The following is a 16,023-nucleotide window of genomic DNA, read 5'->3' as shown; positions in this document are numbered from 1 at the left end:
AATATTAGACAGAATCGACCCAATATCCAGAAGAAAACCGAGCAATAGAATGTTCTTTTTCTCCGATATATATATATATATATATATATATATATATATATATATATATATATATATATATATATATATATATATATATATATATATATATATATATATATATATATATATATATTTAAATACCACTCAGTGTCAGTTTAAAACTATCTTTGTTGAAATGGTCAGTATTTTCATACTCCAAAATATGAATTGCATTATACAAGAAAAATATGTAAAGACTGCAAATAATGCATCCTTCTCATTTGAAATCCAACGTATGTGAAACAATCTTTTGATTTTGAGCAGTCCTGCGGCATCTGTGACTGTCGCGATACTTTTAAGTTTTGCAGCTGTAGATGACTTACTGAACACCTTGTGAAGTTCGCCTAACAAACATTCAAAGTTGTGAACAGCATTCACAACACCAAAAACTATTTCAGATACAAGATCCATTCGATGTGCCATGCAGGGGTACGCTAATTAGGCACGGGTCGACATTTTTTCTAATTTGAGCAGCAACACCTTGTTTCTCCCAGTAAACACTACATCCCCGCCCGAACCAAATCCAACAAGCTTTTCTTTAAGATTAAAAATATCTATGTCATCTTCGGAAAACGCTTGAATAATTTTCTCTTCAAGGGATTTTGCATCGGCACTTTGTACAGGCACTAATTTATAAAAACAACAAGGGTTATTTTCTTCGTCCACATATGTTACATATAAAAGCAAGTGCTTATCCGCAAATCTGTTTGTAGATTCGTCAACTGTAATTGAAAAACAATGTTTAAGAAATGTTACCAATTTTGCACGCAACTGGTACGCTAGAGAATAAAGGTCTTCATCTCGTCACAACGAAACAGCCGACAAAGTTAAATACCTGATCCCTTTACAACTACACTACGTTTGTTAAAACAGGATGCATTCAAAATTATTGTTTGTTTGAAAATTTTCATTATAGACCTACTTATATTTTCATTTTAAGGTGTCCCCCCTTACAGATTTTGGTGGGGGGAAACGCAAGTATAAAATTTTGGTGGGGGGAATCCCTCCCGTCCCCCCCGGGATTTCGCACCCTGCGTAGTCCCGTAGCAGACTAGAGGCCTGGGGGTAGGTTACTCCAAGAGTCCCGTAGCAGACTAAAGGAGGGTCACCAGAGAACTGGTACTGAGCTGGATTCTTCTGCCCAATTTATAGCATCCCTTGGGTGGTGGTGGCGCTTCTGCTTCGATTTCGTCTTCTGCTCCGTGGGAGGGGCTAAATGTCGTCTGCAGGTGATTGCAGGTCCCGCTGGTGGAAGTTCCTCTTGATGAAGCACGTGGTGGTGTTTATAAACACTTGATGCGTGGATTTGTTTACAAACAACTTCACATGGAATATTACAATATATATATAGGGTGGTAGGTAACTCAACCGACAAACTTTGGGAGGTGATTCCTTATATGAAATGGACGAAAAAAGTTCTAATAAACATGGGACAAAAAATCTCCTTTCAGAGTTATGAACCGCCGAAAATTCGAAAAATCATGTTTCGAAACACTCTGCCTTAGAAACTATACGACCTATCGCAAGCGGTTTAAGAAATTACACAGAAACTAGTATGCGATCTATCTAAATACCCACATTTTACCATCCTCCGTTATAGGCGAAATGAACGCGCCATTAGTACTTAAAGGAATATCCCTATACCTCAACTTCCTTTTTACAGTTCGTTTTGCCAATAACGGACCACGTAGAACATAGATATTTAGATAGAGCGCATACTAGTTCCTTTGTAATTCCTTAAACCGCTTGGGATCGGTTCTGTAGTTTCTAAGGCAGAGCGTTTCGAAACGTGAATTTTCGGCGGTTCATAACTCTGAAAGGAGACGTTTTTTGTCCCATGTTTATTAGAACTTTTTTTCTTTCATTTCATATAAGGAATCACCTCCCAAAGTTTGTCGGTGGAGTTACCTACCACCCTGTATATATTCAATGGCGGATCCAGGATATGATCAAGGGAGGGGCAAAACCATAATTTGCCGCTTTATCCAGTGTAAAGCAGGATTGAAGCCCATTTTATCCAGTGTATACCTGAGCGTCAAGGGCGGGACTATATAGCCCCTATAGCCCCCCTTGGATTCGCCACTGTATATATAACTAACTCTATGGCCTATGGAACCCGGAGGTTCAGTGCCGCGTTCACAAAAGCTCTCCACTGACTTCTATCCTTAGCTAATTGCATCCAGTTTCTACTTTGTATTCCTATCTCTGCGAGATCCATCTCAAAATTGTCCTCCCATCTGTGCCTAGGTCTTCCTAATGGTCGTTTTCCGATTGTCTTCCAGTCAAAACTTTGAAATCGTTTCTACTTTCTTCCATCCTAGCTACATGACCTGCCCATCTAAGCCTCCTAGACTTGATGACCCTAACAATGTTTGGTATATATATTTTAAAAGTCTGTTCTTCCAATTATATCAAAAATCTTTCTTCTCTCAGATATTATTATTAATATTTCCTGATACGTTTTCCGTTCAACCCTGCTAATTCTCTCTATTCTTCTCCAAACCATTATTTCCAAAGCCCTAGTCTTTTCCCACCCCTTTGTATAGTGTTTATTTTTTTGATGTACCAACAAAATAGACTTTTCTTTTTCCTAAATGTTCCTTTAACGATTCTTATCATTGATTTTCTTTCACGTTCGCATTTAATGTTCTCACTAATAATCAGTGGCGTATTTACGATTTTGTTTCGGGAGGGGCTTTGCTAACTTTCGGGGGGGGCTTTGCCTGAAAATATGAAAATTCTTCAAGATATTTCATATACTTTACTATAGTAAGTAAGATTTCGGGGGGGGCTTAAGCCCGGAAGCCCCCCCCCCTAAATACGCCACTGCTAATAATAATACTACAGAAATATCGAAAACTTGTCATCCGTTCCATTTTCTGTCCACCTACTTCTATATTTGATACATATCGCCTCGTTTCAATCGCCATTGCTTTTGTCATTCTAATATTTGTTTTGATTGCATAATCTTCGCAGCTTTTCCTCACGTTTTTAACACCTTTCAGATTCCATAACAAGCACCATATCATCTGCAAAACGTATACGCGTAATCATTCAACCTCTGCCCCTATCGAAATACCACCTTCATTGTGCAAGTTCTTCTTTACTATATTTCCTATATATTAAATAACATGGGCGAAAGACAAGATTCTTGTACAACTTTCCTTCCAAATTACACTTCCCTCTCTCATTCTTCTCCTATTCTATTTTTTATTTGTTGGTTCATGAGTCTTCAATCCTCCCATTCCAACATAATTTCCTTTAGTGTTTCCATCCTCAATGCACAGTTTACTCGGTCGAAAGCCTTACAGTTGAAGACTAAATAAAGTTCTCTGCCATTGCAGTCCACAAACAACTGTAGTCGACCAAATTTAGAATTTTCTAATATATTTATTTGTTTGTTTGTTTATTAGAGTTAAGTTATTTGGTGTGTGAAAATGAAATGAAATGAAATCTTTCAGTTTAATGCCCCATGATTATGCCCTTTAGGCTAAAGGAGACGATGATTAAAGCAAGTGAATAATGATGGAAGAATTAGTAGAATGATAAAATGGGAGGAAACGGGAATATCCCGAGAAAACCCACAGACACGATGTTTTCCACCACAAATTTACTTGGCCATGGATTGAACCACGAACCTCACACATCAGAAATAAGCACTCTACCAATGAGCCACCATACCTCCTATTTGATGTAAGGTCAGCTTATTTCCATCATCTTTATTTCTCGAACTAAATATAATTAAAATTATAATCAGTTTTTATCTGGAATAAAATCTTTTCGTTAAAAATATTAACTGAGTTCAGAATAACGTTAAAGAGCAGAAAATAATTTTAAAAGCGCTAGAAGTAATTTTAAAAGGCGTTAAATCTTTACTATTATCAACACAAAAGTTTGAAGTCTGTGCCAAGACGAAAAAGTTAATACATTGTACCCAATATAAAATTATATTTTCAATGGTAATTTTACTAAGTATTAATTTCTATTCTTGGCATAGACTTCAAATTTTTGTGTTGTTAATAGTAACGTTTTAATATCTTTTAAAATTATTTTCTCCTCTCTGACGCTATAAAAATTATTTCCTCTTTTAACTTTTTTTGAAGTTGGTTATTAATTTTATGAAAAAGTTTTTATTTTCTACTTTTAGCGCCTTTTTGAGGTCGGTTTATACGTCTTTAAAAATGTTTGGCATTATTTTCCCACTTTCTCACTACTACAATATTATACGTACATGCTCTGAGGGGAAGCTACTACTACTCGATTCACCACGAATATCTATTCTTATAGTCTACAGGCGACATACTCATAAATCATGGGACAATCCAATCAAACGTTTGGTGAGCAATTCACTGCTTTTGTTGAATATGGCAGTTTGAGTCTGACTCAAGCTGTCGAATAGCTCAATGTTCCCCGTGTTACAATGTTACTGGGTGGGAGTACATTATTATTATTATTATTATTATTATTATTATTATTATTATTATTATTATTATTATTATTATTATTATTATTATTATTATTATTATTATTATTATTATTATTATTATTAACGAGCATCATTTTCTAAAATCTCATTTACTTACTTGTAATTTTGTATCTGCTGTATTTGCAGTGACGAAATTCTAACGAGCAAGCAGAGTGCCAACTAGCAATGCCTGTTTAGAAAAGAGATAGAAATCCATACTATCAACAAAATAAATAAATAAATAAATAAATAAACTAAGAAAGACAGAAAAGAAAAATACATCTGAAAAATTATTTAAAAAAAAAACATGTAAAGAGATGCATAACAAGTTTACAAAACAACGAAACTAATAGACACAAAATTAAGGGGAAAAGATTCACTTTGCAATTACTACGTAGAACAAAGAAGCTACTTATGTATAATAATTTTTCACTGATCTACTACTTGTCAGTCACCTGAAAGAATGTTTTATCTATGAAATTCTTCCTAGTGCAACAACAACAAAAATATAAATTACAAAATGTAGTACTGTTTAACATACATATTTCCTAAACAAAATTGAAACTCTCTCTAATGCATACTCTTAACCGGAAAGCAATATAGAAAGACTGGCTGGAGTACCTGTTCTTTGCATGGAAAGAAAAATATATGCAAAGTGGTGTAATTAAAATCCTTTTCTACATCTTGGGATGAGTATTTGAATTGAAATTGAATTATAAAAACTCGCCTTGCCCCAAATACTAACTACTTTCCAAAATTCATCTGAAACTACTCAAAAGTTTTCCCGTGACAGTGAGAGACAACGTTGATATCAGTATTATATACTGAACTAACTAACTAACTAACTCTATGGCCTATGGAACCCGGAGGTTCAGTGCCGCGTTCACAAAAGCTCTCCACTGACTTCTATCCTTAGCTAATTGCAACCAGTTTCTACTTTGTATTCCTATCTCTGCGAGATCCATCTTAATATTGTCCTCCCATCTGCGCCTAGGTCTTCCTAATGGTCGTTTTCCTATGGGTCTACCAGTCAAGACTTTGAAATCGTTTCTACTTTCTTCCATTCTAGCTACATGACCTGCCCACCTAAGCCTCCTAGACTTGACGACCCTAACAATGTTGGGTAAACCGTATAAACTATGTAGTTCCTCGTTATGAAGCTTCCGCCATTCCCCATTCTCGTTCCTCTTGGGTCCGAATATTCTTCTCAGGATTCTGTTCTCAAATACTTTCAGTCTATGTTCTTCCCTCTGAGTAAGCGACCATGTTTCACAACCATACAGAACAACAGGCATGATTATCGTTTTATATATTTTAAGCTTCAAATTCCTCGACAGAATTCGCGACGACAAGAGATTTTGAACCGAATAGTAACACGAATTCCCTGCTTTTAATCGACATTTAATTTCTTCGTGAATATGATTTTCGTCTGTTAATATTGATCCTAAATATTTGAAAGTATCCACTTTATCAAAAGCATTATTTAATATTTTAACGCCTCCACAACTTGCCGTATTACGGTCCCGACGCACTTCCAGTATTATATATTGAGTTTTATATAAAAGTTTTATCAGTTTTATATAAAAGTTGCCTTCTTCTCCCATCTCCTTTAGAAGCAGAGTTTTCAGAAACGCTGGACATTTCTTTATAATGAGTTCATATTTTAAGTTTGAACTCGGTAACATGAGAGCTCGTGAGAGACTCTATTTTGACATATTATTTGGACCCCCTCTTTCGACATTATAAAAATCCCAGTTCGATGTATATGCAGAGTGGCACAAGCTTTTCAGTGTACCCAGAACTACTCATAGTCCCTCAGCCGCCTTACCCGTAACCCCTAGAAGCTTTTAACGCATCTTATATGAGGATTTAAAGTTCTGTATTTTTAAAATTTAAATAGAGCATTAACTCTCCTTGTGATTTGAATTAGCGGAGTGAATGTATATATATATACACCTTTAATATATAGGTTGGTGGGTGTAGGTCATCTCCTTCAAATAGCTCCATATTGAGAAAATCGCTTGATAATAAATGAGGCAAGTGTGAGGCCATTCAATGTTTCCGAAACCAGAGATGGCATGTTCCGGAAGCATTTCTGTTAGTATTGATATGTTTTAGCGACCACTTATTTTCTTCCAAATGATTCCCCTTGTGCGTAGTAGCGTCACGCCAGGTTTTGCTTGGGGGAGGACTCTCCGATATACTTAGACTTTTACATTTTTCATAAGTATATTGTTATATTAAAATGTACGTACATCTGAAACTCGGGGCAGGGGCTTTTTTGTCCTATCCAAATGACGCCCTTGCTTCCTTGAAATACTAAAGAATTAGTTTCTGGGATGAACATCTTTCCATATTGCTTTCTGTTTAAGAGTACACATTAGACTGTGCTGTATTGGAAATTAGAGTCTCTTTCAAAACCGAGGTTATATGAGATCTGGACCTATTGCTTAACATGGAATTCGAAGCACATGAACTGCCACCGGGAATCAAACAGGCTCTCCAGCACTGGAGTAAACGTTACACAAACGAGGAAAAGGAGCTGCAATTTTGTTTAATATATATGCTCTAATGTATTATATAACCCAGCTGTGATATGTTTATAAATTTCTTACATTCAAACATGAATGCTCTTTATCAGTAAAATGCAGATTCTTTATTTTTAAAAAACGGCGTATGTAGCCATGATTTGAACCATGTTCAAATGAACTTTGATATGCGAGTTCGTTACATTATTCACTAGAACAAGAGCGCACAACTGTTAGCCTTCGTTGTTTGCTTTTGGTACTCTTTTGTTTACGGTGTACTTTCCACAGCCTTGAATCAGGTATCATATAGTATTCCAGTTTATGACGTTCTCTTTCTTTCTTGTAATATTTTATGATTGTTTGCTACGTGTCGTTTGAATATTTACTTGGAAGCTATATCCAGATAGTCTATTCCTATTAGAGAATACGCGTACTGCTCTGTAAAAGAATGCAGGGAAAATAGATTTCCCTTGTAAACAGACCCGAGGGGCGTAAGAATCTAGAATTAATTTTTCGGATTTAGATTCTGGAAGACAGTCTCAGTTTTTGTGACCAAAAGGTACTAATTTGTCTTAGGAAACTCTGATGAAGTAGGCTTATGTCTAATCCTTTCTTTGTAACAGAGCTTATTGTTTAGTTGATTAATCACTTTGGTTTATAATGCCTGAAAAATATTTTGTATACCAGTTAAAAAGTTATTGCTTGATGTCATTATAAATTACTAATTTCTACCCATATTCAAGATTACTTAACACTTTAAGTGCATGCGCATATGTTTTATGTACAAGTTGATATTCTTCAGGAGGGCAGAGCTTGCTGCTTGCCTCAGAATAAAACATTCGATTTTAGGGCTTGAAAAAGTGTTAAAGATTCTCGGGCATAAACCATCATACAATATATGTAAATCATCCCAGTTCATCATTTAATATTATGAAAAATTCTCTTTCTCATATGTTTCCAGTTCGCTATTTGTTTTCGTTTTCAAATACGGTAAGCAATGATATGGGCAAAGATGATTTTTTTTCTAATCATTATAATTTGAACATTTTTGATACTACTATTAACTTGTACTACTAGTGAACTACTACTACTAGTTAGTAGTTACTACTACATTTTTGATACTAATAGGTAACACTGTTTTTGTGCCTCCAACAAGTTACTGTGTTATGTGAAAATATAATCATCTAAGGCTTTTGATGAATGTATTAAACACAGTAAGGTAGATAATTGTTATATATGTATAACTGCGATAAATCATATATAAAATGCCTTATTCGTTAATTTTCCTTGCTGTGTGTTAGGCTGTAATGTAAACAAACAGTATTGCCAACCCACATTAATCTGCAAGTCGGGCACAGAATATTGCGTTCTGTTGGTTTCGATACATCGAATCACGATGAGTTCTTGCATCGTATGTAATAAGACTATTGTGAGACAAGAAACGGCTTCTAAGTTACAGTGCTCGGACTGTTTGAAGTTATGCCATCTCAAATGTGCTAAATTAGAAGAGACGTATTTAGAATTCATGAAATCAGTGAAACAACCCTGGCGCTGCAAGTCGTGTGATAAGACAAGAAGACGTAGCTTGCATTTAGAATCAGCTTCTTTACCAGAGACAGAATTGCCAACTCTTTCTGATGTGTTTAAGTTGTTACAAGAGCTAAAACAGGAAGTGTCAGATATAAAGAGATCGAACATTGAAACTGAGCGGGAACTTAGAAATTCGTTAGAACTGGCAAATAAAAAGTTAGATGAAAACGTCGATTTAATCAGGTAACAGGAGGAAACAATACAAACTTGTTTAGCCACTGTAGAACAATTAAAACAGGAAAATGTGACACTAAAGAAAAAAATCACGGACATTGCACTGCGAATTGATGAGGTAGATCAATATAACAGAAGAAATACATTAGAAATTTATGGCATTAACAAACAAATTAATGAAAATGTATTAGATATTGTAAAGTCTGTGAGGCGAGCATTAGATATGACTGTTACAGATTAAATGATCGATGCTTGCCACAAATTACCTGATTCATCCTCTGGCACTGGGGATGGTATTATTGTAAAATTTGTAAGGCGTACAGATAAAGAAATGTTCATTAAACAAAGAAAAGTAAAAAGAAATTTAAACACAGTACATTTGGATATACATACAATCAGATGATTTATGTTAATCACTCTCTCACGTCATACAGAAGACGTATCTTTGGTCAAACTAGAAAGAAGCAACGCGAAAATAACTATGCTTACTTATGGGTTGATTATTCAGGGAATATAAAACTGAGAAAGAAAAGGAAGATACGTTCGTGTATGCTTTAAGAACACTCGAGGATGTTAACAACCTAGTTACAACCTAATGGATACTGTAAGGATTGGTAATTTAACCATTATTATCAAAATGTTAGGGGTTACTGAAGCCAAAACGTTATTATCAAAATACAAAGTGTCAGGAATTTTATTTAAATACATTAAGCAATAATTTTGATGTAATTGTTATTACAGAAAGTTGGTTGCATAGTAACTTTTATAATAATGAATTATTTGATGATAATTACAAGGTATATCGATGCGATAGAAATGGAAATAAACGTGGTGGTGGGGTATTGATTGCAACAAGGGATAAGTACAATTCCAAACTGATTGACTTAAAAAGCGAAACAGAATCTTTAATGGTAAAAGTAGTTGTACATAGTGTATCATACTATATTGTGACTGTATACTTTACACCTTCTTCTATTGATAAGTATATGTCTTTTTATAATATGTTTGAGTCGCATCTGGATTTTCAATATCATAATATACTAGTTATTGGTGATTTTAATTTATCTTTAATTAGTGATTCGAAATATGACTTACAAACCGGAGGTAGCGCCTACAAAAATTCGCTAAATTTTATGAACCTATATAGTCTATTCACCTTGAATGACATTAAGAATAACAATAACAAAATGCTTGATTTAGTTTTAACTAATATTTTAAATACTGTAGTAACTAGAGAATTAATGCCGATGGTATCTGAAGACAAGCAACATCCTGCTCTAAGAATATTAATAAGTACAAAAAGTAATGTTAGTAGGGTCAAGAACGAAACTATTTATTATAACAATTTTCGAAGAGCAGACTTTCTTCAATTGTATAGAATATTGCGTGATACGAATTGGTCTGTCTTGTATAATGCAGATTGTGTAGAACTAGCTAGTAGCATATTTTATAATAAAATTAATGAGGCTTTTGCTAGTACGGTTCCAAAAATACGAAAAAGAACAAGTAGAAGATATCCATGTTGGTTTACTAAAGAAATCATTAAGATGCTAAAATTAAAAGATTACTATCGAAAACATATTGCGATAGCGGAAGAATATAAGGAATTATTTAGGCAAGCAAGGAAAAAAGTAAAAACTATGATTAGTAAAGCATACTCAAATTTTACAAGAAATAGAAAATAATATAAAATCTGATCCAAAATCTTTCTGGAACTTCTTAAATAATAAAAATGTAAATCGTAATGTAATGAACTATTCAATGAAGTTTCAAGATGTTCCTCTTGAAACTACAAGTGATATAGCGGAATAATTTGCTAGATATTTTCAAATTGTATACACAGATAGCTCTGTACAACATACACATCACCAAAATATTCTACCTTTGTCACCGAACTCGTTATCATTGGGCTTAATTACTGATGTTGAGTATAAGATTGCTATAAGAAAACTGAAACCAAAACGCTCATGTGGTCCAGATGGAATACCTCCATATTTACTAAAAGCATGTTCAAATGTCTTAATGCGACCGCTATGTACAATCTTTAATCTTATAATAAGGACTCAAGTATTTCCTGAAGACTGGAAAATAACATGAATTTGCCCAATATTTAAGTCGGGTAATACGTACAATATTAAAAATTATAGGCCAGTTGCTGTGATCTGCGCTCCGGCTAAGGTTTGAAGCATATCCTTTATAGTAGAATTTTTAATCATGTAAAATGCCTTATAGATGTCTATCAACATGAATTTTACCCTGGTCGATCTACAACTACAAATTTAATTAATTTCGTTCAAGATATACACAGTTCATTTTCAAATAAAACTAGTACACACACGATTTACTTGGATTTTAGTAAAGCCTTTGACAAAATAAATCATATCATACTTTTAAATAAATTATTATCATGTGGATTAACTCAACATTTTTTGAATTAAACATGCTTATCTAGAAGGAAATATTATGTTCAATACAAACAATCGAAATCATTAGAATACGTAGCTACCTCAGGAGTACCTCAAGGATCAAATCTGGGTCCATTATTTTTTCTATTGTATATTAATGACTTACAGTTCTCAATAAAACATTCCAAATACCTTATGTATGCAGACGATGTAAAATTATATAAAGAAGTAAGGTGTATTACAGATACAATAGAACTGCAAGAAGATCTTGATTTAGTATATAAGTGGAGTGTAGAAGATAAGCTTAACCTTAATATTAAAAAAATGTGTATTATGATAATGTCAAGAGCGAAAGAGCTTATTAATTGTTATTCATATACTCTTAATGATGAAAACATGGAAGAAATTACCACATGTAAAGATTTAGGGGTAAAAATTACACATAATTTATCATTTGATAACCATATCACTGAAGTGTTTTTTTATGCCTATAGACAGCTTGGTTTCATTATACGGAACGCCAGAAATATAAATGATGTTGTAGCTATTTCTATGGTGTATAATAGCTTGGTTCGGACCAAAATAGAATATACATGCGTTGTTTGGGCTCCATATTATAAATCTCTTCAGGAGAAAATAGAAAGTATTCAAAAGAAATTCCTAAGGTGTCTCTATTTTGAAACAATGGGAGCTGCCGCTATAAGAAACAAAATACAGTGAAACTTGTATAAAGCGGAAAGTGACGGGTCCAAATTTTGTTTCCGTTTTGGACAGATTTCCGTTTTATACAAATCTGAAAATAAATAGCTACAAAAATAAGACAGGTGGAAATGGTTTTATGGTTTACCTTTATATTTGCTCTGGAACTCCAAAATGCAGTCTTTCATACCCTGCACACACACACACAAGGCACGCAAAATATTCTGTATTTTTGTAGTTTTCAGGACACACAACACTTAATATTCTCACATCACTAAAACACTTCAAATAGATGCAGGAAACCAAGCTATAGTAACATTGGACAATTTTATATGAGGACGGCATGGGGCATTGTCCAAGAACAACAGAACATGATTTTCTTTCTTCATCTTCGCACTGAAAGAATTTAACCATTCTTCCCTAATGGTACTTGTCATCCAAGCACTGTTGTTGTTTCGCCACACAACTGGCAGACATTTAACATTTACATTTTTAAAGCAACCAGGTTTTGCAGATTTCCCAATCACAAGAGGCTTTTCAATTTCTCCTGTCATGTTCGCGCATAAAAACACAGTGAGTCTTTCTTTCGACATTTCCCCCCTGTACATTTCTCCCCACGCAATGCCAACGACTCACTCGTAAGTGCCCGAAAGAACAGACCAGTTTCATCACCATTAAAAATGTCTTTTGGTTCATAGTTTTGTGTCAGTTTACGCAACTTGGGGATCCACTCTTCAATTGCTTTCGGATCGACATCTTTTGACTCACCACAAACTTCTCTCCACACAACATTATGCCTAGACTTAAAACTGTCCAACCACCCCGACGATGCTTTAAAATCAACTTTCCCCAAAGATTTGGCAATCGAAAGAGCTTGAGCTTGTAAGATAGGACCAGAAATTGGCAAGATTCTCGATCTGGCACTTACAAACCACTCTCATACCAGTTCGTTTATTTTCTCGTTGCCCGTTACTTTTCCTACCCGCTTCGCGTTGCCATTCCCTTCCATCCAGCACTTCAGAATTTTGTCCTTGTTTTTAAGTGTACCATAAATTTGTGTTTTTCCGCACTTAAAACGGCACATGATTTCTTTCACCGAAATTTTGTCCTTTTCCTTGAATTCAATGATTTGTACTTTATCATCCAAAGTGAGAGTCACGTGTCTTTTAGCCATTGTCTGTACGGCTAAAATAAAAACACTATAATAAAACAGCTTGTTTTAACCACAGAAGAAAATACATGATATTGAACACAAACTCAGAACACTGTAGAAATGTACTTGTCTCTCGCTCCACTCCTCCTCTAGTTCTGTTTCTGATGACAACTTTCTGTCATTATGCTCGAAATGCATTTGCTCGGGGCAAATTTAGTGAACCGTGAACAAGCACCAGCTGTAAATGAAGATTCTCAGATTTTGGAGAGCCGCCAACACAAAGACTTGTGAACTCCAGCATTATTTTAAGACCAGGTGAAGTTCACAGGTGGAGGATTGAAAGCAAATGCAGATAGAAAAAAAATGGTACATGAACAATAACCTGTCAATCATTTGCTTCAGTGCTTCCGAACAGCAAAGATCGTCATAGAAAAACGAGGTCAAATCTCTAGCGGTATTTTGTGATACATTATTTAAAGGCAAGAACTAATGGAAGAGGGTTCACTTGTTCTATTAAGTGGCATTCCGTATTGATCTCTTCACCTCCAAATAAGATACGCACAAAAGAGATGAAAGGTAACATGTTGCAGCCTTCCACTGCGAAAAAGAGATTCCGTTTTATGGAAGCTTCAAATGTTCCCTGGGACTATTTTTGCTTTCCGTTTCCGCGTTACGGAAGATTCCGTTTTACAGAAACTATTTGTAAAGGAATTCCCATAAGAGCTGCCGGGACTTTGAAAAATGTCCGCTATAGACAGATTTCCGTCTTATTCAAGTTCCGGTTTAAGCAAGTTTCACTGTATCATATAAAACCCTTCTAGATAAATTTAACTATGTTAGTTTGAGTAACAGACGTGAGTTTTTTCAACAATTATTTCTCTATAAAATTATGAATTCTTATGTTGACAATAGTAATTTCTTACAAAAAATTGGACTCAATGCTAGACCAGGCTATCTACGTAAGCGACATCTGTTGACTGTAGATGTTCCAAGAACTGAAATGTATAAAAGCTCACCATTATATAGAATGTGCAGTAGGTTTAATAGCATATCATTATTAAACAAAGATCTAGATTTAGCATTACCTCTGTCTCTGTATACAAAGAAGCTGAAAAATATATTGTATTAGAATGTGAATACATGTATTTGCATACACATGTGTAAAGCAATTATTTGACTTTTAATGGTTTCTTTACTTGTAATACTCTTCACATTTAATGGTTTTATATTCTTACGATAGTTATTATTGTCGTTGGCAGATATCTACAGGAATTTTGTCAGTATCATTGTATTTACTATTATGTATAATAATACATGTATATTACATGAACTATCTATATTATGTAACTTCTGTAATTGGAGATTCTATTCTCCGTTGAAGGAAAATAAATAAATAAATAAACTTCACACAGCAATTCCATATAGATGACAAACAGCAATCCACCAACTACCTGGAAATCATGGCCAACCAAGAAAATTAGTTATCGTTATACACTATACTAACTTCAAAATATAGAATTTCTTTTATTGTGTTAAGGTCTGGTTAATGTCCATTAGTAAGTAAAAAGGTAATCTTATCTTTTTACTTTCATACCGGAGAGATTTTAGATAAATATGGAGAAAAGTACTAAATTACTCTATTTAGTAACGATAATTGACCAGCTTAATAGATGTAATTTTCCTCTTTTGGACATGGAATCTGTTTATAATTGTTACTCCAGGTTTGGGAAGAATTTTAAGTTCTGGAAGCATAGTTCTGATATGCAAATACTATCAAAATATTAGAGAATGATGGTTCTTTGTAATAAAGAGTGCATTACAGGAAAACAGATAACAACTCAGGTACTCTTAAAGCTAGATAGGATTACGTGATATAGAACAAATCGTATCTATTTAATCCAAAAATATTAGTATCAAAATTCGATAGAGCACCGATAGAGCTAGATCGTTTATGCTTTTAATACGAATGTCTTTGCACAGTTGGGTAGTTTAAAACATCAAAACTCTTTTTTTTGGGGGGGGGGGGGAGAAGGAAAGTGCAGAGGGGATAACGAACACATTAAATATACCCACTGTGCAAAATTTACAGAATTTTATTTGTTGAAAGCTGAAGTCTCTTTGTTCCTAAATAAAGCATTTTTACATATTTCAACAATGAGAAAAATAAGACTAATAGTCATTTTTCCTCTGATTCTGAAAACAGCAGATACTTCAAGAAACTAAATATAAAAATTTATTTGACTCTTGTATCTGCCTTTATTTATATCGAAAAAATACGGACTACTTCAACGCAGTGAACAATTTTTTAAGCTACGGTACTTCTCAATTTGATCCTCAAAAAACCAACATCATACTATCCAATTTTTTTTAAGTCTACAGGGGTTCAAAAATTCTTTGTGTTTTTATTTTTCTAAGTACTCTTACCCAAATATACTCTAGGATGTTCAAGATTTTAAATTGTTATTATTATATGATAAACGGACGAAATAACCGATTTTCCCCATACTAATTCATTACTGATCTAGTTATGCATTTAATTTCTTTAATCTTTAAATGTAACTGAAAATTATTTTTTATTGATTTAGAAAATCTTAGGGAGGTAAAAATAACAATAATAATAATACTCATTTATAAATTGGTTTATGTATTGTAAAGATGATCGCTTTAACTTCATAGTGAAGAATTGAATCGTTAGGTAGCAGCACGCGTGAGCACACCCGAGAAGTTATTGTTATTGCCAAATAGGTAAAGAGTGTATGACAAGTTTTTAGTGCGTCAAAGAAAGGAATCAACGCTGTGTTGAATAACAGGAAAACGAGCATCTTTGCAGTTGTTGATGGTCTCTACAATATTGGGAATCGTATTGGAGATCCGGACATACCCCCCATGTAATGTAAAAAGTGAGTTTCTTCGTGCGAAATGATAACC

The sequence above is a fragment of the Thermobia domestica genome, chromosome 2 (genome assembly GCF_964235325.1).
Source record: "Thermobia domestica chromosome 2, izTheDome1.hap1.1, whole genome shotgun sequence".
In the NCBI taxonomy this organism is placed as follows: Eukaryota; Metazoa; Arthropoda; class Insecta; order Zygentoma; family Lepismatidae; genus Thermobia; species Thermobia domestica.
The sequence above is the reverse complement of the archived record's forward strand: the minus strand, read 5'-3'. Positions refer to the sequence as shown.